Here is a 25,229-nt window from a genome sequence, read left to right as displayed (position 1 = left end):
AGCTTGCAAACAACTGAACTACAAAATAATTGATAATTATCTTAAAACACTAGATAGTTGCCATACAGTATATATTTATATTTTCAGCACTCTTTTATTATTGAAATCAATTATATGATTTTAATGAAACTTACACTAAAAAATGACCAAAAACTTGCACTTAAAAGTTGTAAAAAACCTTGGGTAATTAAAAAATAATTGCTGTTTCTTTCTAAATAAAACTTTCAGGTTTTTTAAACTATAAACATTATTATCTCTATAAATTATAACACTAAATTAAATATATTTAAAAGTATAAAAATTATTAAAAATACTCTAAGGACACTTTGCATTTTAAAATAAACAATTCGAACACCATATATTTTTTGAATTAACTTCTTATCTAATCTTAATTTAATTATTGTAGAAGTAAAAGTCTTTTTTTTAGTTCAGGACTTTTAAGTTTTTGATGAATTTATCAAAATTATTTTCAGTTTTCAAAGTTTTTTTCAAAGGTATTATTTACCTTTTTGTATGTCTATAATTTAAAATTTAGCATCCAGGTTTAAAGGCTCTCTGTCTCTAGTACTGACGAAATTTAAAGATATTTACAGTTATCACATACTAAATAATATTAAAAATGTCATTAGAAGTAAATTTATAAATTTAAGTTATTAAGATTGGTAATATATTCATTAGTCAAACTAAGATTAAACGTTTGTATACTTTTTGTTCTAATATTATAAACTTGTGATCAATAAAAAACAGGGTTACCACTGTTTTTTGAGAAATATCTTCTAGGTTTTTCGATTTTCTTCTAAATTTTTTAATTACATATTTTTGTGTATTTTTATTTAAACGTTAAGTTTAAGGTTCTAAGCTGTGTTATGTAAGATAACAACATTGATAAGATACTGCTTATCTACTTTAATGTGTTAAAAAAATTAAGTATGTCAAAAATTTTTATATATATGTTATATTTTTTAAGTCAGATAACTTTTTTTGACTTAAAAAAATGTGCTAATCTGAGATATACTTTTGTATAGTTGAATTTAAATGTAATATAACATTTACAAGTGTTTTATTACATTTTTCAATCAAATATAAAAATACAAATTTTAATCATGAAAAAAATTCTATTAAAATGTGAGCTATTACAAACTACATGTTTATGTTTTAGTTTTGCATTAAAACATATGATTGAAATATTTGATTACAGCATAAATTATCAAGAGGTAAAAAATAATTATTAAATTAATTTATTAACTTATTGGTTATTTTGTAAAAAAATTCTTTTAAGAAATTAAAAAAGACTACATTTTCTATTCATATTGTTTGGAAAACTTTCTTTCTTTTTTCAGCAAACGAGTGCAAACTTGGCAATAGTTTTCATGCATAAAGAAAATTGCTACCGACAGTGTTAGTACAAAATAAAAAGTTTGAATTTTTTTTGTAAATAATTGTTTTCATATATATATAGTATTAAGAAAAAGACTAAAAATAACTGACAGAACTAAGGACGATTTGAGAGTTTATAAAAAATGCAACATTGTTACTTGTTTTTGAAGAGATATTAGTACAGTAAAACATCAAAAAATCGTCCTTAGATTGTTTATTATTTGTGTCTGGAATACATAGTAGAATATAAAATTACATGTGTATGTTTAGGGCCATTACAGAGCTTTAGGGGCCAAAGGAGGTCATGAGTAGCAAAGGTGTCAAAGGGCAGTAAAGGGACTACAAGGAATAACTTACATTTATTCATGTTTATTTTATTAATATTACAATAACTATAATAAAATTACAAACTCATTCTTAAAAAAAAGTGTTTTATCAAAAAAAAAAAAAAAACAAATACTTAAAAAATAAAACTTGTTTGAAACTTTACTGTAAAAATATTTAAAGCAAAATTTTGTTAAATAAACGACTAATTTCTATATAGTTTTTAATGTTCAAGTTGTTAATGGAACACCAGTTTCACTGCTGTTCCATTTAGTTGAATATCAAATGTCATAAAATAAGTCAACCAGAAAGCAAGTTAATTTAAAAAAGTATATATTTTAAGACATAGCTATGCATACCAGCCACATTGTAATTGCAGTGATATTCTAGTAAACACTTTCCAGATGTAGTTGAAGAACTGAACTTATTTGTCACTAGACTGTTTATTGTAGAGTTCTTTTTTAAATATTGTTATTAACTTGCAATTGATTTTTTTATTTTAATTGCAAGTGATTGATTCTTGATTAAAATAAACATTCTTATAGAACACATCCTGTCAGATTTATTTCTTGTGTAAAAGTTTTGACCACATTTAAAGTATTTTTTAAACTATGATGTACTTTATATTTTAGTGTTTGATGTGTTCTTCATTACAAAACATAACCACTAAAAGTCATGCCTAGTTTTTTTAAGCAAAGTAGAATACCTTTATATATCATCTAGTGCAAAGTTATTTTTAAATTTATTTATGGTGTTGAGTGTGGGTGTACACTTCACCTTTATACCAAAATGTAAAATTTATGTATATCTCTACATGGAGTCCTCCAGAAAAAAATCACCAGTCTTTTAGGTAACAGTTAAGTAAGACCAACAGAGTATTTTACTCAAACAATATTTATTTATATATAACCTTGTATTTCAAGCCATCATTTATCACATTTTTTTCTCACATTTTTGTATGTTTGAAATAATTATTTCAGAATAAATATTTTATTAAATAAAGCTTGCAATGTATTTTTAAGAAGGAATACTCACATTTACTATTTGCCCTTATAAAAGCCGTTAAGGTTTAATCTTAAAGAAATAGGGATTCATCAGGCATTAAAGGGTCATATTCATAAAACTACAGTAGGGAGACTAAAATGTAAAAAACAAACTCTCCAAGTGTAAGTTCTTAAAGTTATATAGAACTAATGAACTTCAATTCCACCTACACAAAATATAATTGACAAGTTTTAAGGCCAGAAAGTCAATACAGAACTGATAAAATTTAAGTCCTCAAAGTCACTATAAATCTAATAATATTTAGTCCACTAAGTCAATATAGAAGTGACAAAATACAAGTTCAAATATTTCACAATAGTATTAACAATAAATAAGTACAAATAGGTCACAAAAAGAAATGACCAATTTTAAGTCACAGTAAGTCATTTGAAGTTTTATAAGACTCTTGAATCTTGATAACATTATTAAAAAGACTACTCAGACCAGTAACATGCTGAAAATTTTTAGGAATTTGTATCATAGGGGTTTGCATAGGCATGACATATAAGTGATGTTTTGAATTAAGAAAGCAATTTCCAATATAAAGTTGATGTTATCTACCTTTTAGATGTAGTTCAAGAACTTACTTATAAGCTTGAACAGTCAGTGCTGCCAAAAATCTAGAATTTTGGAAAAACTTTGAATTTGACAATATAGTCTAAAAATGTTTCGAAAAACCGGGAATTTTCGAATTTTTGCAAAAAACTTGTAATTTCAAACAGTTATAATAATAAAAGTTCTAGTTGGCACCAAAAAGACAACCATACAAATGTTTTTGTAGTAGTTTTACAGTATCTTTTTGTAGTAGTTTTACAGTATCTTTTAGATGTTGCTGTCTTTATAAGAGAGTTTTATTTTAACATAAACTTAATTATCACCTAAAAACATAAAAACTTTTACTTTTAAAAGCCTTGAAGAATTTCAGAAACCTGGAAAAAAATACTTTAGAAGCTTGAGCAAAACTAAAGCTATTTACATTCATTTTAAGGGATGAAACAAGACAAACATATTTGTTTGACCTATGTTATGTTTGTACAACAGAGAGAAACAACTTTTACAAAATAACCCAGAAAGAAAGACTATAGATTATTAAAATGAATACTTTTCTGTGGTTGAAACTTATCTAACTTTTATGGTTCATAAGACTATTTTGTGTATTTTTTTTTCAATGTCAAATTATATTTGTTTAATTTAGTTGATTAATAATTTTGTTATTTAAACTATATTAAAAGTGATTAGAATTTCTACAAACTACTAGTGCTAATTCAGATTTGTTTTGAATTTTGTAAAAATCAGGCTAACTAAATTTTATTTAAAACTCAGGCTACTTTATTTATAAAACTTACACATAATGATAAATTAAAACACTTTTCAACTTTAGAAGTAACAATTTTGCTGGTTTTTTTTGAGCTAAAGAATAAAGCCAACCTGAGACTTGCAGTTTTTTTTAGTTAAATTCTAATGTAATATAACATTTATGAGTGTTTTTTTACATTTGTCAATCACTTATTACATATCAAAGTTTAATCATGAGCAACATTCCATATGTTTTAAAGTACATATAATTATGTTTTTATATTGTTTTATAACACATGATTTAAATGTTTTATTACAGCATAAGTAAATATGAGGTTAAAAAATGAATGTTTAAAATAATCTATTGTTTTAATTAGTACATATATATAACAACCACTATATTTTAGAAATCTGTAAAGACTTCATTTTTCATTCATGTTGTTTGAATATTTTTTAGCAAACAAGTTGACTAAAAACTTGACACAAGTTTTCATGCATATAGAAAGTTACTCTGGACAATATAAGTATAAAATATAATCTTTGAAGATTTTTTTTGAAAATAATTACTATAATAAGTGTAGTATTAAAACAAAGAAAAAAAATTGAAATAACGATTTTGGAATTTCAAAACCTACAACATTGTTAGTTGTTTTTGATGAGGTATTAGTACAGTTAAACATTGAATTTCTTTTAAATTTTAATAGCTTGTTTATTATTTGTGTGTTAAGTTCATACTAGAATTTTTATATAAATGTAAATGTTTAAGGCCACTACATGAGCAGCAAAGGGGCCAAAGGAAAACCTATGTTTATTTAGATGTATTTTAATAATATTCTAATAATTATAACAAAATTAAAAAATCGTTCTTAATACTACGTTTTTTTATAAAAATTTAAATAGACAAACACCTATGAAATTTGTGCAACCTCTTTTGAAAAGTTCAGAGAATTTTTTCTTGCTCGATGTTTGAAATACCTATAAAGTCTAATTATTTAAAATAAAATAAGAAAAGCCTTGCTATTTTAAGATTTAAAGCAAAATTATCTTAGAAAAACGACTAATTTTTATATAGTTCACTATATTTAAATTGTAAATTGAATACCAGTTTCACTGCTGTTCTATTTAGTTGAACATCAAATGCTATAAAATCAGTCAGCCAGAAAGCAAGTTGATTTAAAAAGTTTTTGTTTTTAAGGTATAGCTATATAAACCAGCCACAGTTTAGTTGCAGTGATATTGAAGTGAAGACCTTCCAGATGTAGTTTAAGAACTAAACTTATTTGTTACTAGATTGATTATTGCAAAGATCAATAAAAAAAATTATTACTTATTATTGATTTTTTTATGTTAAATCCAAGTATCTGATTCCTAATTTAAATATAAATTCTTATAGTACATTGCTGTTTGATTTAATTTATGTGTAAAAGTTTTGACCACATTTAAAGTTCTTTCTAAAGTATGATGTTCTTGATTTTTATGTGTTTGACCTGTTCTTAAATACAAAGTAAAAGTTTTTATGCCTAGTTTTTATAAGTAGTATAAAATACCTTTATATATCAATTAGTTCTACGTAAAATTTTAATTGAATTACGGTGTTTAGTGTGGGCTCACTTTTATACCGAATTTTACAAATTTACGTATATCCCTACATGGAGTCCTCCAGAAAAAATTCACCAGTCTATTAGGTAACACTTAAATAAGACCAGGAAAGTATTTTATTCAATTAATTTTTACTTGAATACATAACCTTTTATTTTAGGTAGCATTTATCACTTTTTTTTTCTCACACTTTTGTATATTTGAAAATTTGAAAACACAGTAGACTTATTTTACAATAAAGGTTGAATTGTAGTTTTAAGAAGTAATACTCAAATTTACTATTTGCTCCTATAAAATCCGTTTTGGTTTAACAGTAAGACATGGAAAGTTGGAAAAATCATCAGGCACTAAAGGGTCATATTTATAAAACTACCATTGGAAGACTAAAATGTGAACAATAAAGGATATTCTTCCATTAAAAGTTCATAAAGTCATTTTAGAACTAATGATCTTTAACTCCTCATAAACATAATAGAACTGACAAATTTCAAGGCCAAAAAGTCATTATAGAACTGACAAGATTTAAGTCCATAAAGTCACGATAGAGCAGGCAGGTTTTAAGTTCACAAAGTCAATATAAAACTGACAAAGTTTAAGTCAACAAATTTAAATAAAGCTGAAAATATTAATTCAGAAAGTCACCATAGAACTGACAAAAGTTAACTCCACAAAGCCACAATAAAAATGACAAAATTCAAGCCAATAAAATCAAAATAGAAACAAGTTGCACTATCTGATAATGAAAATTACTTTTTCTTATCATTCTCCTAACAGTTGGAGAAAAACCATTTGAAATGAGATTCTCTTTGATAAAAAAGAAGAAAATGAGTAGAGTGAGATTCTGTTGAAAATGGTAGGAAGAGGAAGTGTAAAGAATTGTCGGTTTTACTGCTGTTTTATTTAGTTCAGGGTTTTCCAAGATGGACTAAGTTGCCCCCTAAAGGGCAATGGTAGATACTCGGGGGGCCAAGAGCAGCAAAGGGGAGCAGAAAAGGAGCCACAGAGGGGGTTATGAGGTCATAATCTGAAACTTACATTAGATAATCTGCAGTTGCTGATGAAGAACAAAAAAAAAAACGGTCTTAGGTGTTTTTACGATCGTTTTTGATTTATGGAAGACATTTGAAAAAAAGTTTGGGAAACCCTGATTTAGTTGAACATAAAGTATTATAAAATCAGTCAAGCAGAAATGAAGTTGATCTCAAACAAGATCATATTTTTATTAAAATATAGCTATAAAACCCAGTCACAGTGTGATTGCAGTGATATTATAGTTAAGACCTTCCAGATGTAGTTCAAGAACGGAACTTGTTTGTTACTAAACATATATTGTAAAGTTATTTCTTATATACTATTTATTACTTGAAAATGATTTTGTGTTTCAATTCTAAGTAGTAATCCATGACTAAGTTACACATTTATGTAGTACAATCCTATTAGACTTATATCTTTTGTAAAAGTTATACCACATTTAAAGTGTGATGTTCTTTATTTTTAGTTTTTGATATTTACTTTGATATAAAATATCACCACCAACAGTCATGCATAGTTTTTGAAACTTGTATAGAATACCTTTATATATCATTTAATTCCAAGTTAAGTTTAAGTTTAATTATGTTGTTTATTGTGGTTCTTACGCTTCACCTATTCCCCTACAAAGTTTATAATTTTGTAACAAAAAACTTTGTTCACAGAAAACTTTTCTATTAATGAATAACCACTTTAGCTGTTATAAAGCTAAAAAGATGTTTCAAAACTCAGTCAAGCACGAAATAATTGTGCAAGCAAAAAACTTTCAAAATGATGTAGATAAAGTGAAAATTGGAGAAGAAGACAATAAGTCAATCAGCAGCAAAAATTTAAAAACTATTAAGTTTTTGGAACTTTGCAAGAACAACAATTCAAAAATTTATTTAAAAAGAAGTTTTCCTGGAGCAGGTAAAAAAGTTGTTTAGTGTAATGGTCGTCAGGTAATTTATTAATGCTTGTAATCTATTAATCACATGTACTCACATGTTTCTTAATTAAATAAGTTGTTTTTTTTGACTTAGTTAATATTGTAAATTATTTTATATTAATAAAAAAAAGTTTAACTTACGTAGATATAAATAAACAAGTTGGATTTTACTTTTATAGATTAAAAAAAAAGTTTTGTGTTTTACTGCTGTAGTAATCTTTAACAGATTTTCAGTTGTTAAATAAATCTTATTCAAGGAGGACTTTCAGTTTTTTAGTATATTTAGGTTTATTTAACAACTAAATGTTTCTTGTTGCAAAAAAAAGATAAAATTTTACAATATAATTTGTTAAATGATAATAATTTATAACTTTTAAACTTGTATTTTTCTGATTGTATTTTTGTTACCTAAAAAATTTTACGAACTAATTTATAGTATTTTCTATAATAAAACTAAGTAAATAACAAAATTTCTACAAATCAAAAAACTGATAAATTATTAACAAAAGTGTTTATGTATTTTTTTAAATTTAGTTGTGTTTTATTCCATTATAACTTCATAAAAAACATATCTTACTAAGTTTTTTTTTCTTTGTTTATGTGGTAAAACTAAAACAGCAATTTAGTTGTAAAACTGGAAAATACAACCTAACACTTTACAAGATTAATAATTTCCAGGTAGTACCTTAACAACCGATGAGATAGTTTCAGCTATAAAGTATACGCAGCTGTTCCCTAATAAAAGTTTAGAAAAGAAAGTTAACAGAGAAGTTGAAGATCTTTTGAGTATGAAGACTTTGCTGACAACTCACAAACTGACAAATATTTTCAACTTACAACACCTAAATAAACATTCTTCGAGTTATGTGGCAAGCTGCTTTACAATATTAGCTGATACTCCAAACTTCCTAGAGTTAAATTATGATCTTGTTGCAAAAATACTTGCAAGTTCCCAACTACACATTACTTCAGAACTTGAAGTTTTCAATGCTGCAAACGCTTGGTTAAGTTATAACTTTAATGAACGTAAAGATTGTGCTAAAGATTTGTTACTAAAAGTTCGTCTTGTTCTATTGTCAGGTGAGACTTTAAGATACATTTTAAACGAATCTTCTTCGTTTTCTAAAGTGTCTGAATGTGTTGTGATTGTTAAAGAAATTAACAAAAACAAAGAAATCTCTTTAAAGACGAAGACAACGTCTTGTTATAAACATAGGTATTGCAATAGTAGTAGCTTCAGTTTTTTGTTTTGTGGAGGTATGAAAGCTACAAGTAAGTATACTAGAGAGAATATAAAGAATGTTAACCTAGTTGATAGTAGAAGTGTAAAAACTGTCAAAGTCTTATCTTCATTACAACATGAGCGAAATCTCTCTGAAGCAGTTTGTATAAAAGATGAAGTATTTTTACTTGGTGGTTATTGCAAAAAATATGACGATATAACCTACATTGATAGATACTCATTAAAAACTAACACATGGGACAAAGTTAGCGAAATGTATGATGAACGTACAGATTACAACGTTTGTGGATTTATGGATAAAATTTTCATTATTGGAGGTGAGATTGATATGGATGTTTACACCAGCTCTTGTCTACAATTTAACACGAAAGACAACACACTCAAAGAAGTTAGTAGAATGAATCTAGCAAGAGTGGAAGCAGCTTCAACAGTATTTCAGGGAAGACTTATTGTTTCCGGTGGCCTTGATGAATTTTTAAATAATCTAAAAAGTGTAGAATCTTTTGATGTAATTGCCAATAAATGGTCACCAATGCCAAGCATGGTTAAAGAAAAGCATGGTCATGAACTAGTCGTTGCTAAAAACAAGTTGTTTGCTATTGGCAGTTTGTCTGAAGGCTGTGAATTTTATGATCAAAGTTGTGAAAGATTTGTATCTTTTAAAGTATGCAAACGTCTTTTTTCTAGTAGAAGTATATTTTCGATTGGAAGTAGACTTTTTGGATTCAAAGAAGGTAACTTTCGAGAGGGATGTTCAGTTTTGTGTTGTGATGTCGACAATAATGATAAATGTTCAAAAATGTGTGTGGAAGATAAAATAAACGACTTTTCTGTCGTAAAAGTACCTTGGTTTTAAAAAAATTTTAGCATTGTAAGAACTTACAAACTACATAAAAGAATTTCTCTCATTTTAGTGTTTACTTTTTTCTTATTTAGACAAGCAAATAAATTTTGTTTTGTACACGTTTTGTTTTTTGTTAATATTATAAAGACATTCAGCTAGTCTAAGTTGAACTAAAACTAATAAAGTATTTAATCCAAAAAGAGAAAAAACCTAACAGAAAGAGAATTATAAAAAAAGGAACAATTTAAAATTTAAACCATTTAATAATTTTAATTATGAAAACAAAAATTTTTCAGTCCATTAACCAAACTTAAACTAAAATACAAAAGTTCAAATCATGCTTTGGCTACATTCATAAATCAGTTTTAGATTTGATATACAGTTAATGGATATAATATAAGATATAAAACAAAAGATGTTTCTTTAAATCAGGGGTCGGCAAACTGCGGCACGCGGGCCAATTGCGGCCCGCAAAGGGTAAATCTGCGGCATGTTTTTATTTTTGAATGTAATGCGCAAGCATGTAAACTTGGCCCGCTGAGCAAAAATTTATTTTAAGTTAAATTTGTTTGATTAACATCGTTTTAAGTCACTGTATAAAATTTAAAACAAACAAAAGACTTTACTGCTTTAGCTTCAAAATGTGAAAAAGACAGATTAGCATTCCACCAGGGTTTTTTTTTCTTAATTTCATAATAATTTTCTTCTCACAACAGCAAGTTATAATCTGAAAAAGAGTGTAAAGAGTGCTTTTATTTAGTAAGATAGTTATATAGTACCCATTTAGTAAATAAACTAAATGCAAATATTTTCCATTTTGTACAAAAGTAATGCACAGTAATTAATTAAAATGTGTCTTTTACAGTTAAATTTCATTTGATTTGTTTTCAATGTCTAAATTCCTTTAAAAAATCTTTTATAACTACATGTTTTTTTTTAGTGTGCACAAAAACATTTAAAGTAACATAATAATAAGAAATAAGATTTACTTTATTTAGGTTTTGACACATTTTATTTTTCAGAGGATTTCTTTTCTTTTTAAATTAATTCCTATACACACCAATGTACAAGGATGCTCATACTTTAAACCAACTTTTACTTGATATTTTAGTATTTGCAGATTTTTCAAACATTATTGTTTCTTCATGTAAAATCTAAGTGTGTCAGACGCATTTAAAACAACATATATGATATCAATTGAAATAGTTTTTGTTAGGTATACATTTTAATTTTTCAAAAAAAGAATTTTTGACAAAATAAATTAATTTTCATGCCTCGCATACTAACAAACACAGTTACTGATTTTTAGAATTATCTATTTAATACGATTGAAAATGATAATTTATTGTTTGCACTTTTTACTCAAAACAGTTCAAGTTAAGAAAAATAAATAATTACCACACACTCAGAATATGACTATTTAAAGACTTCAAATCTTAGGCCAATTTAGACATTTTTCAGTTTTTGGCTTGAATTGATTGTTGTATACTAAAAAATCAGGCTAATTTTTTGTCACTCAGGCCGGCTTTTTGTTCTATAGACTGGCAAATTAAATTTATGATTTATGTTTTTTTCAATAAACAAAGTAAAAAATTTAAGTTTGGCAGCTGATATAATTTGAAATATTATTTATGTTAGTTGTAGACATATAAGTGTTAACAATTAGCAATGCCAAAAATGTAGAGTCCTTAAAAAGCTTTGAACTTGACAATTTACACTTAAAAAACCTTGAAGTTGAGAATTATCGAAAAATCATGGAATTTTAAACAATTTTTACATGTAAAGTGATGAAATTTTGATTTGACACGACAAATCTACCACATAAAAATTTTCTTATTTTAAAACACATTTAAACTTGCGTAACAGTCTCTTTTGAATTTTGTTATATTAATTAAGACAGTTTTTTTACGATTGTTTTAACTTTATACTAAAAATAGAAGCAAAAAACTAAACTTTCAAAAACTTTTTATTGGTGCATTGCACCTTTGCTTTAAAAATATCTTTACCTATTATTGTGTTTTGTATTGAAACTAAACCTAGAAATTCTTTTAAAATGTCAAAATTAGTAAAACCACCTGTAATAAAAATTCTCAGGAGAGTAATATATGTTGTATCTCTCATCCGAAAAAATTTTTTAAATTCTTAATTTAATTCATGCGGCTTTATAATATTCAGACATTTCCAAAACACAACTTCTTATTGTCATTAGAGAAATAAACAAAAATCTTTTACTACCGCCAACACAAATTCTTTAAATAAGTTTTCAATTCTAAACTGTATCACCTTTAACGAATTACTTTTGCTACTTTATAACTTGCCTGAACAATTTTTTCTGATCAGTCTGTAGTTACTAAAGATAATCATGTTCGTTGTTTAAACTGTCTTTAGTAGTTTTTTTTTTTCTGGCAACAACTCCAAACTAACGTTTTTTAATTTTTAAAGCCCGTCTTATATTTCACATTTACTCTTTTTAAATGCAATATTTTTATTGCAGATAAAGAGTTACTATAATGCTCAATTTAAAGTAAGTTTTTCTACTTCATTAATAGCTTAACAAGTGTTTATACATTTGTGAAAAATGTTTAAAAAACTTAATTGTCCGTTTAAACTGATATATAATTTTTTTAGTTATATAATTAATTTACTGTTATCAAACATGGATAGTTATTATTTTGTTAACTTTATTTTAAACAGGGTTGCCAAACAAACAAGCTAGTTTAATAATTTCGAAAACTCAGATTAGTTTAAACCTGTTTAAGACATTCAAAAAACTCAGATGTGTTAAGCTTTTATTTCAAACACTCTGAATAAATCTTCGAATTCTCAAAATAGTTTTTATGACTGTAGTTTAGTTTACTAATTGATTTTTTTTTTATCTACTTACATAAGGTACTTTTTTATAATGGTGATTTTTAGTTATTTTTTTAAGCTTGATCAACGAAAAGTTTTTAGCTATTTTGATTTTCTATATAACTCAGACATTTTTCTTTTTAAGTGCCAACCATGTAAAGACTAATTTATTACTAATAAGGTATTTTATTAAAGTATTCGAGCATTAATTATGTTAAATATTCGATTTGACCTGTCTGCAATATAAAAAGGTATTAATTTTATTTAGTTAACTAATTACTGAGATTTCTAAAGAGTGCAAACTGTTTAAGGCGCAAAAGTAATTTTCTAAAGTTAATTTGATTAAAATGAATTTAAAAGTTACTCATGAATGTTTTTCAAGCTCAGTTTTTATAGAGAGTAAAGTTATAAGTAGAATAATAACAATAACTTATTAGGTAATGAAGAAAGTACATATTTTATTAAGGCTTAAATATATTAAACAATGTAATTGCATTTTTTATTATTTAAATGGGCATTCTATCTGTAGCTAAAAGTCATCTAAAGTAATCAAAAGAATAAAAATAAAATTATCTCTGGAGTTACTAAAGCTAAAACTAAAAAAATTATTCCAATTTCTTTAAAACTAAAACTGCGGCCCACAAAGATTTTGGAAACTTTTGATTTGACCCGCAAGCACCAACAGCCAGCCGACCTCTGCTCTAAATCTAGGTTTCCTAATTCTGAATGTAATTATTTTACATTTAATAAGTCAAAATTAATAACATGAGCAAGTAAAGTTGCATGACTTAATAATTATTTATATCAGTCTTGTTTCTTATTTTTATCATATGTTGTATTTCAATTAATGCCAACCCTAATCGAGTAGTAAAATTATTAACATTTTTTTTATTCATATAGCTATTATAAATGCCATTTGCAATCTAAAAAATAATACTCGAGCATGAAACTTAAAACTGAAAAAAAAATATAAAATGTTCAGTGTGAGGGGTACTTTATTTCTGACTAATTAACCTAAATTTTAGTTGATTAATCTGATTGAAATGTTTATTTAAACAATAGTTTCACCTGTTAATCCTACCTTATAATAATTTTAGTTTATTAAAATTAATTTATTCCTAAAACATAGTTTTAGGAATGCTTAATATAAGCTTTTTTTCATTCTAGCTTAATTTTGTAGGTTAGAATAACTTTTTATGTTCAAATGATCAAAAAAACCATTTATGCGCCATAAAAATCTTTAACCAATGATGACAATAGAGTCCATTACGGTTCGTTCTTGTCACTAAATCCATTAGAACTGTTATTTATTTTATTTGAATTAGAAAACATAAGTTTGATTTTAACCTGTTACTTTTTTTGAGTTTTAAAGGTTAAAAAGTTTTATCAGTGTTAATGTTAGTCAACTTAAATACACTAATAGTTACTAGATTAGCAACGTGGAAATTTGTCAAAAAATACTTGAGTCAACACAAACATTTATTCAGTATTTACACTTTTTTCTGAAAATCTAGCTTCCCCTCAAATACTACTTATTAACGAAACTATATTATTTTTCATTAGTCGGCATAAACATTTGTAGATAATTTTACACTAACTAAACATCAGTTTGAGCTATATTCAATAAGAGTCAAAAGATTGTCCATCAAACAAAATGCAACATAAGTTTATAAACAATTCAATTTAAGTTCTTGAAAAAAAAACCAATGTTAAATTGAATTACTTATTCATAACTTCTTGACAGGACAGAAAACTATTTTAACCACCTACAAAAGTATAATAGTTTGTTTTCTTCATATTAACTTAAATAATGACAAAAATATTAGAACAACTAGTTTAAATATGAGTTCAAATAAAATTATTATTGTTTTACTATAGTTTTCAAAATATAAATAAAATGTAAAATATAAAATAAAATTATTAGCCGCAAACATCGGTAACATTATATCAAACAGTAATTTACATTAAAAATGTTTATTGAAATAATTTCAAACCGAAGCCGTTTTAAAACTACTTTTTAAATATAATTTAGTTGTGAAAAATAACATAATTGCTGAAAAACAGAATTAAAATTTTTAATTCAATTTATTTTATGTAAAGACCAGAATAAAATGTTTTATAAGTTTACTCTTGAAGTTTAAAACCAAAAACTTAAAAAAATTAAATTCGTCTGTGAACTAACGTTTGTGGTAAAAATTAAAAAACAAGTACAAGAAATTATTGAGAAACGATATGATAAGGTATAAACACATTTCGGCATTAAAATAAATCTATTCAGATAAGAATTATACATATGTAAATATAATAAGTATAATATAAATATATAAAAAGTAAGGTGCTGGTTTAAACTAACCACTTTCTACAGAGCCCATTTGAAGGACGTTTTAATAATATATTAGGAAAATGCTGTTTCAAAAAATCCAGAACATATAATAATAAAGACATAAAAAATGTCTTTAACATTCATCTGGTCCAATTAATCTTCTAACTTATTTTGATTTTAAAATGAACCAGCTGAAGACTAAAGACTTTTTTTTTCTTTATGAAATATATGTTTTTGAATTTATGAAATTGCATTTTACTAATAAATTGTATAACATTCTTAGTTGTCGTGCTAAATGTTTAAAATCAGTAATAGTAAATATAAACATTTGATTTCACAAATACCTTTATTTACTTAAGGAAATAATATCAAACATCACTATACGTTTAAAATATTACATTTTTACATATGATAAATAACAATAAAAAGTAAATCTTATTTTAGTTTTATTGACAACAAAAAAGTTATAACATATCTTTTTAAATATTAAAATACTTTTACCCCTGGTTATTAAGATTTTCAGTTTTTATTTTAAATACGTAGTAAAGTTGTGTAGTTGATAAAAGATTTATAACAATTTATTATTAAAAATTTAACTTTAAGTTTATTAAAAGTTTTACTCCTGGATTTAAATTTTAATGGTTTAAGTTTTTGCTACGATTAAAAAAAAAGTACTTAAAAGAGAGCATAATCAGAAAATATCCTTTTTTGTTATTTAGTTTTGACGTTAAAAATAATTATTAATTAAATTATTACTAAAAAACAAAAACATAAAATTAGATTGAAATTGTTCTCTTTTTGCTCCTAAAAACTTAAATACAGAAAAATAAAGTATACTTATAAGAAAAAAGAAAAGTAGAAATTATAAATTTAATACCTACCCCTAACTTTTTAGCTCAATCTCTTTGGTAAAATAAAAATAGTTAAATAAAAGTGAGTTTAAACTTTAATGTAAAAACTTAATTACAGAAAAATAAAGTCTACTTAGAAGAAAAAAAAGTAGAAATTACCTACCCACAACTATTTCACCTTAACCCATTTGGTAAAGTAGAAATAGTAAAAAAAAAAATTCAAGTTATAATGTAAAAACTCGAATGCAGAAAATTTAAGGAAATTCAAAACAACAAAAAAGCAGAAGTAAAAAATATTCACTCTTTGCTTTCCACCCCCAACTTTTTCAGTTCGGTGTCCATGGTAAAATAAAAATAAAAAATGAGCTTAAAAATAATTAGAATTTGTTTTCAGTATAATTCTGTATAAATATTCGACTAAAATTAAAAGAAAGAAAATATTACTAATGTTCACTGTTTGCTCTCCACCCCCAGCTTTTTCAGTTCGGTCTCCATGGTGAGCCGGTGACCCAACGGAACCACCCCCAACTCCTTCAGCTCCCTCCTCCCTAGCAACGACAGGTGGGCCCCACTAATGTGGTTGTCAAGGAACGTTGGGGCGTACATGTACAATCCGAGCGACTTCAGCCAGATGCAGACTTCGTGGGTTGACCACTGGTTCACATCCTTTGTGAGTACCTATGTACATGAAAAGTGTTTTTAGAACTAGCTGTTTAATAACTAGTAAAGTTTTCTTGTTAGCATTTACCAGAAATAAAAATGTTGATGATTATCATGATAATAGATGCAGAACTTAAAAGTGCGTACCTAAACATTAAAGTTACGTAAGAAGAGAAAATAATTTACTATGAAAAACGTAGAACAGTTTGATATAAAAGAAACTTTAGAAATATATGACAAAAAAAGTTTTTTTGTTTTTATCAGAAATAAAAATGTTGTTGATTGTCATAATAACCAATACAAAGCTCAAAATATTGAAGTTACGTAACAAAAAACAAATTTACTATGAAAATCTAAAGACAGTTTGATAAAAATAAACTTTGGCAGCATTGAGAGGCGACTCTTTAGTAACAATCGTGGTAGTGGAACTTTGCGGAGCTTCTACTGAAATGCGTTTCTTTTGCATCACTTGTAACATTTCCTTCTTGAACGACAACTTATGATTGACCGGCGTCTGATATAATTAAATATTTCAAAACTAAGTCTAAATTTCAGGTTGTAATACTCTTAATATATAAAATCAGCTTTAAAATATAGCATACTTTTACAGCTTAAATTCAATTATTTATTTTTTTACGATTGATGTTAATGAAAAAAAGTCAGAGTGGCACTAGATTTTACTAGTTTAAATTTATATTTAAGTAATTGAAGTTTACTCACTGAAAAAAACCGGCATAAAAACAAAGATACTTTGCTCTATCAATTTAGTCGGTAAAAACTTTTATATACTTTTCAATGAAACAATATGTTACTAAAAACAAAATTGATTATACTTGTATCAATTGAGATCAAATGGCTATACGTTTAAAGTATTTTTATTAAAGCTTTTTTTATCATCGCAAAGAATGGCAGAAAAACTTTTAAAAAGTCACCATGTTTGTTATAAATACCGCTATATTCACTAGTTTATTATATTTATTTATTTTTATAATATTTGCTTTGTTATCCTGTTAATAGTTATTGCTTTTGGTAGCCAACATTATACTTTTAGGAAATCTTGGTTCAAAACAAAATTTTTAAACTCACCCTTCTGATGGGGACTTTCGGAGGCTTCTTCGGATCAACAACGGGGGTTTTCTTGATTTCCGACGCCACTTTTGTGCGTTCCATGGGTTTCGGTGCTTCCATCCCACCCTTGATCTGTTTACTTGCAAACAAAGCGTTCAGTTTGTGTTTGATTGTTTCTTGCGGCATTTTGACCGTCTCAGCGCTCGATTCGCCTGATAAGAAAGTTTAATTGTTTTAAATCAGTAATTTTGGTGTTAAAATGATCTTTACTACTAATACTTTACTTTACATCTAAAAAAAACGTCGGCAAAAGTCTGCAGAGCAGAAGCCTGGACTTTCTTATGCCGTGAGACAAGCTCAAGCGTAACAAAAGTATTAATACTTTTAATAAACAAAAATTTACTTCTAATAAACAAAAAAGTTTTTTTGAACTTGTTAAATTAGATTATACTGGAGTAAGTTTTTCACCACTACGATTCAAATGTCACAACAACTTCATCTACTTGTTTAGTAAATCCTAACCATTAGGCTTTATAAATTAAAATTTTGAAATTAAATAAGTTAACAATAGTAAAACAAGTACTCACTATCAGAGTCAGTGAAGTCGGCAATCAAGGTACCAGTAGTTTCAGAATACCCTGCTATTGATGTTCTGTTGCCATACGTTGACATTTTGTCCATGAAAGACTTGTGGTTCATTTCTTTTATTTTGTTGTTGTTCGGGTTGTCGTTTGTGTTTTCCTTAAATGAATTCGTCTTTTGCACTAGAAATAATACAATGGCTTATTTAGAATTTCTGCTAAAGTTTCACAAAAATAGCTGTTTAAACAGCGTTTCACCTACTTTTAAAAGTTATTAACTTAAATAATTAAATAATCTCATGTTTGTTTGTATAAGGAAGTAACAGTTGCTTTAATCCTTAAAATTTAACCTGATTTGTTTAAAGCTGATTTAAAGTAATGACATTTTAAAATAACTTATAAAAAATTCAAACAGAGAGCTCATACAGTTCCATTCTTTAATCTTTTAAAATTTATTTACACTTTTAATTTATATATCTAATAAGTTTTTTTGAAGTAAATACTACCTTACTCACAAGTATGATAATTCCAAAATATTATATTAGTTTACTTACAAATACGAACTGGAGAAGTACTTGTTTTAGTTTTTGTTTGTTCTGACAAAATCTGCTTGAAGTTTTTCGATACTGTTGAATAAGTAAAAGGTATGATAAGAGACATTACACAGAGTACAAAATTTACTTAAAATATTTCTACATTGTTTCATTAAATGCACCGTTTTGTAATTTACTAAGTTTTTATCAATACTGTACTGTTATAATGAGAAATCAACCTCTAATAACTGATATAAACATAACTCTTAATATATTAATACTTTTTAAATACATACATATTACAAAACGAAAAAGCATTTATAGCTATAAATAAAGGTTTTTATTGAGATATGTAACTAAGATGGCTTATTTTAAACTTTATCTATTCATTCGTAGTTTTCTAATTTCATAAAAAAACTTCAAGACTTTGAACAAGCACTCATTTATTAAAAATAAAAATCAGCTTCTATAAACTATATTATTTAAATAATTTTTATTAAGTACGATTATACTTTACCATTATAATAAAATTTCAGAGTAACTTTCTGACCACTACATAAAATTTCAGTTTGTTGAACAAACCTGAGTTAGGAGAAAGTACAGGTAGAAAGGTGGGCGGGGTGTTAGCAGTTTGGTTTCCTGATGTGCTTTGTTGTTGGTTTGTACATTCACTGTTAATTTTAGTTTATACTTTTAAAAAATTGATATATAATCTTTTAGTCTATCTTTTTTAGCAAAGTACTTGAATGCTTGTAATGATTAAATCATTCTATATAAATATAATCGAAAATTTTGTAAAAAACGAAAGTCTTGTTTTTAACTCTGTTCCTTTTATACTTGAAACAGCTTTTTTAATATTTTATATCTACAATAAGTATAAAACCAGTATAATAATAAACACTAGTATTTAACATAATTACTAACATGCTGCTCTTAATAGACAATTTTCTCTGTAATTCTTCTTGCATCATCATTTTGTATGGACTTTCTTGTGGTGACTGATCTTTATCTGAAATCTCATCTTTTTCTACTATTTCTAAAAATTTTAAATATTTTAAGCATTAATTACTAAAACTTTATAAAAAATCAACCATTTTTAGTTTTTTGGTAACAAATGCTAACAACACTTATTGTTTTTTTTTATTACATGAATATCAATAATAAAGTAGTAAAGTGCTGCTTTTTTAGTGCTTTTTTAATTGTTCAAAGTAATATTTAATTTTAAGTAAAATTTGGCTAAACTTAAACAGCAAAATAAATCATTAAAACTTTAGGACACTTAATGTCTAAAACAACATTTTATTTATTGTTAAGTACATACAAAATGAGAAATAATGATGAATTCTTTCAACTAACTTGACGGTGTTATTGGAACTTCAACTTTGATCAATCTTTTTTGGTGATTCTGGTTCAACAAAGATGTTTCACTATGCCAATTCTGTAAATATTTTATCAATTTAGTTTAATGAAAAAAAAGGTTTAAGTATGGTTTGTAATTTTATTTTATGCCTTTTAAAAAATAATCTAGTTCTTACCCTTCTCGTGTTTGAACCAACTTTAGGAGCCATCAGTCTCCTGGTACTTCGTCGTCTGTGTCTGAAATGAAATTACAATTTTATTAAACTTAACATAATTCTCATGAGTGTGTATTGTTTATTAAAAGAGGTTGTATAACTAGCAGAACGTTTTGGGTTAACCCTTGCGAAATCTAGTAATGTAAATAAGTAATACACAAAAAATACTTAAAAGAAAATAATAAAACAATTTTTTTAAACTTTCAAAACATAACTTAAAGAATTTAATTTTAAAAGTTTATTTTGAATATTTCATTGAAACTACGCAGGATAATGTAGTTACTATCGAATTAGTATCGAGTAGATATTTCATCTAGAAATTATCAAACCTAATAGAGTCTGTCACTTGGTTCGCGCCATAACCACCGTATATCGACCCATAAGTGCTGTAAATGGGCGACGTTGGACCATTAGTGGGTGTAATTGGGGTGTAGGGGCTGCCAGGGGTCGCTGTGGACGACCTGTCACGGCTCAGTGGCGATGCTGGTGTCGTTGGGGAGGCGTATCGTACAGGACCCAAGCTAGCTGACCTGTGAAATACGAAATATCAAACAGTTATTTAAGTTTTTAGATAGGTATAAGAACTTAAATGGTTTTGTTAAACAAGCTGTATAGACTAGTTTGTCTTACTCTCATTTTATTCAAGTATCCCAAGTATCTTGTAAACAACTTTAACATAACATCCTTAATTGTGCAATTTTATACTTAGCTTTTTACTATATACTATTTTTACTACTTATTTAATACTTGTTTATTTCATTGATAACTTACCTATCGCGGCTGACTGACGACAACGGGGTAGAAGGCGTTTTGTCTTGGTTGCTAGGTCTCCGATTGGTGGTTGCTAAGTCGATATTGTTAGGGAGTATGGGGATATTGCTAGGAGGCATTAGGGTTTTTTCAATGCCAAAATTCGGGGGTGGTAGGGGAAAGTCATCGCTCGTTGCAATACTTGCGGTTGCTGAATTATATAGTAATATTTACAAAACTAAACATGCATTTTAGAATTTTTAATAAGTTAATAAATAAACGAGTTTAAAAGTAGTAGTTTTGACCAACAAATTAGGTGCAACTATTATTTTGTCTTATATAACATAACAGAAATATGTTCAGGCTTTTTAATAATTTTGTTACAAGTAAGAAAATAAAATGTTAATAAATAACTGTTTACTAACCTGTATCTTTGTGAGTTTCTTTCATGTTTTTTGTTGGCAGTGGAGGAAGTTTTAGTGAATCTAGAGCTGCATTGAAAAATAAATGTATACTTTTGTATTACAATAGTATGATTAAAATAACTATTCTCTTTTTGAAGAACTTTAACAAATTAAAAAAAAATATTCAATAAAATTAGACGAAAATTCATAATAAAAAAATTCAATTCTTTATACAGTAAAAGATAGCAGCTTTATATATTTATTTGTATATTTCATTTTATATATATTTACCTTAATATAAAAGTTAACTACTAAAAGTTAAATTATTCAAAAATATTTTTTTAATGAATAAAATAACTTACATGCCGGAATATCCAAATCTCCCTTTTTTACACTCTTTCTTCTATTAAATATTTTTTTCATTACTAACAATTTAATTTGAAAAAAAAAAACACTATAAACAACTTATGATTAAAAATAAATTAGTTTTGGATGTTAAAATAATCTCAAGTATTTTAAATTGATTTTTTTAAAAACTAATTTTTTTTGACAGGCCAAAGTTTAAATGCTGATCTGATGCTAAAATAAATAAATAAATATTTTTTTCTGAAAAAGTATTTTTATTTTAGAAGTGTTTGATTTTAGCTCTAAATAATTTACACAAATTTTCTAAAACAGTTAACTTAAATAATATACTTTAACTCCGTTTAATATGTTAAAGCTTATAAGTTACAAAATTAGTTATAGAAACTATTTCATTTTAAATAAGCAACATAAATTGTTAATATTAAGTTGGTTTAAATAGTTTTAAAAAAAGCATTATGATTAGTACAACTTAATAGATCTTTATATAAAACGAGTTACAGTAAAAACTTTGTCATGAGTATATAATTTATTTTTTTAATTGAAAATGTATTAAACAAAGTAATTAATTTGTTACGAAGTATTCTTTATAGTTCGCTATGTAATATAAAATTATTTTAACACTTAAGTTTAAAACGTTAAATATAATTTTATCTTAATAGCTCGTATTGTTAACAATTTGCTTTTGTAACGTATTAAAAGTTATTTAATGATGGTTTTAGAAATGCATAAAACATAGAGTAAATATATTTTTAACTACGAACTAAATTGCAAAATCTAAAAATATTTTTAAGCTCATTTAGATTTAATGTGCAATTTTATTATAAATCTTCGTGTAAGTTTTTTATAGGTTTTGATTAGAAAACTTCTTTTTTTTGTGTAGAAATCATATTTTAACATTTTTAAGAATAGTTTTTATATAGATTAAATTATAAAACCAAAGTAGTTACTACTTATGTCTAAACTTTTACTATTTATTTTAAAGTTTTAAGACATACCTTATATTTTTCTTTTCTGCATGTAGTTTTACTACTTTAGTATCGATATCTCCCTTAATCCTTCCATTTTTAAATCTGATTGTTTGTGTTACAAATATTGTTTTTCTCTTCCACAAGCTACGACGCTTTTTATTTTTGTTTTTGTCCATTTTTCAACTGAACAACAAAAAGTATGCTAAGTAAGATTAGTGGTTAAATGTTAAATTTGTTTTAAATTAGTAAATAATTAAAAACTTTAAAGCTTTAAAAATTGTTTAGAATAAGTTTATTTTTATACTTTTTTATAATTTTATCATTTTATAGAACTTTTAAAGATATACTAGTTATAAAATAAGTAAACTTCAACGATTATTAATAATATCATCTGTTTCAAAATGTATTATCAAATATAATGCTACTAAAACAGCACTTCTAAATGAAGAAAAACATAGTAAAAAAATATACTTTTACTAAAAATACAACAATAAAAGTATTTAAAGTTTAGTTTCTTTAGTTATTTTACCACATAAAATATATTACTAACAACTTTGTCATTTAGTGAACGCTAGCGTAGCAAAAAGATATGACGTTTTACACTTGACAACATTATACTGGTATTTGCATAAAAGCTGTAAATAGTTATTTAATATTTATATGTATTTTAAACTAGTTTGTACAGCAACTACTATTACAAGAAAAGCATAAACTATATTTAGTGATACGTTTCAAAAATAATCGTATTAATATACTACAATTTTGGATTTACTTCAACTATGATTATCTAAAAAAAAATAAATCTAACTCTCAAAAGATGTAGCAAATGTAAGTATTTATGAGTTTTGTTTTGTATAAAATATAAAATAATAAATTAATGATTATTTAAATGAAATTGTTTTAAAACGAGCTTATATTCTTATTGCTTCAAAAATATATAAATTTTCCTGTAAAAATGAATTTTTTTTGTAAAAAATATATTTTTAATATTTAAACTTTGTTTACAAAGTCGTAACAACTTGAGTATATCAACTTAAGTATATTTTTTTTGTGAAAAACCTTTAATATTAATGCCTGTATATCTTTTTTGTTTCTGTACATAATGAACAGTTTTTAAATAATAGTTATAATAAGCTCAAAAAATATTTTTACTTTTATTAAAGTAAAAGCTACTTATTTTTTAACCATTATATGTGTTTGATTAAAAGTCTTTTGTTAAATACATAATTTATAACTTAATAAAAATTAAGTTCAATTAAAAACTTTTAACATTTGTTAAAAAATGGAAAATAACTAATTCATGTGCTATATTTGTTGATTAAAATTTCAAGACTCTTATGCTTAATAGTAGCTATGTAAATCAATTAAAAATTAAAAAATATTGAAACAAAATCATATTACGAGTTTAATTTATGAAATATTGTTAGTAAAAATTTAAATTTTCTGTATAACTTCAAGTTTTGTAAATAAGTCGTTTACTTATTATTTTGTTTGTTACTTAAGTTTGTCTTAAAGTTATTTATTTACTAAATGTGCAAAATTTATTTCACGTAACTGCTTTTTTATGTTTTGTTGTTAAGCACAAAATATTTACTGAAACTTTTAGTCATTTTTAAGATGTATGCAATTTAATAAAAAATTGCAAAAAGTGCAAAATTGCTAAATATTTCAGTGTAAAATAAGCAAAAAATAATTAAAATTAAAAAAAAAATCTTATAAAAATGTGGAGAAAGCGCCTACGGTTGGGTTTGAACCCGGGATATTTGAATAACAGTCAAATTTGTATGCGTAATGAAGTAACCGTTAGGCTAAGCTACCACACGATTATGAAGTGAAATACTCGTATATAAAGTCAACAATTCAAGCGCATGAAGTTTTGTGTGCGCGTGGTAAAGCGTTTAAGTGCTTATTGTATGCAGAAATTCTCGTATAAAACCTACAATAACAAGCGTTGTAAATTATAAATTATGTGCTATTAGTTGCAAAAGTGAGCAGCTTACTTTGAAAATGATTTTTCAAATGTTTTACACAAGTTTTTGTATCATAATTGTTTTGTATCTGCTCAAACTTAAATATATAATTATTTTTAGAACTTAAATATCATGTTTATGTTCTGATATACAGTTTTTTAACTGTATAAGTAATTCTTAAAGTACTTTAAAAAACACACTTTTTTTATCTTAAAAGATATATGCGGTTTAAAACTTTTGGTTTTAAGTTTCAATGAACTTTACTTTCTCATTTTAACTAACTTAACTAAAATAAGCTTTTTTTTCAAAATTATTGCTTTACTAATCTAGCTTGAATATTTTAAAGTAAAAAGTTAATCGAGGAATTTAATTAAAAAGCAAACAGAAGTTAACAAATTTATCAAAATTTAGCGCTTACTAAACTAAATTAAATTATCATTAAAAGCATGGTATCTTTTAAAAAGTATCATCATTAATTTAACAGAATTAAGTTGCAGACAGAGCTTCAGACAAATGGAAATCCAAACTATCTTTTTTCAGACAAGTATAATGAACTATAAAGGAACTTTAAAACTAAACTATTAACACGTCTATTATTTAATACAGTACTATTAATTATATACTTAATTGTAGAATTAAAAAATGTT

Source organism: Thalia democratica, chromosome 5, assembly GCF_965202585.1.
Source record: "Thalia democratica chromosome 5, ktThaDemo2.hap1.1, whole genome shotgun sequence".
Lineage (NCBI taxonomy): Eukaryota > Metazoa > Chordata > Thaliacea > Salpida > Salpidae > Thalia > Thalia democratica.
This window is presented reverse-complemented; position numbering follows the sequence as displayed.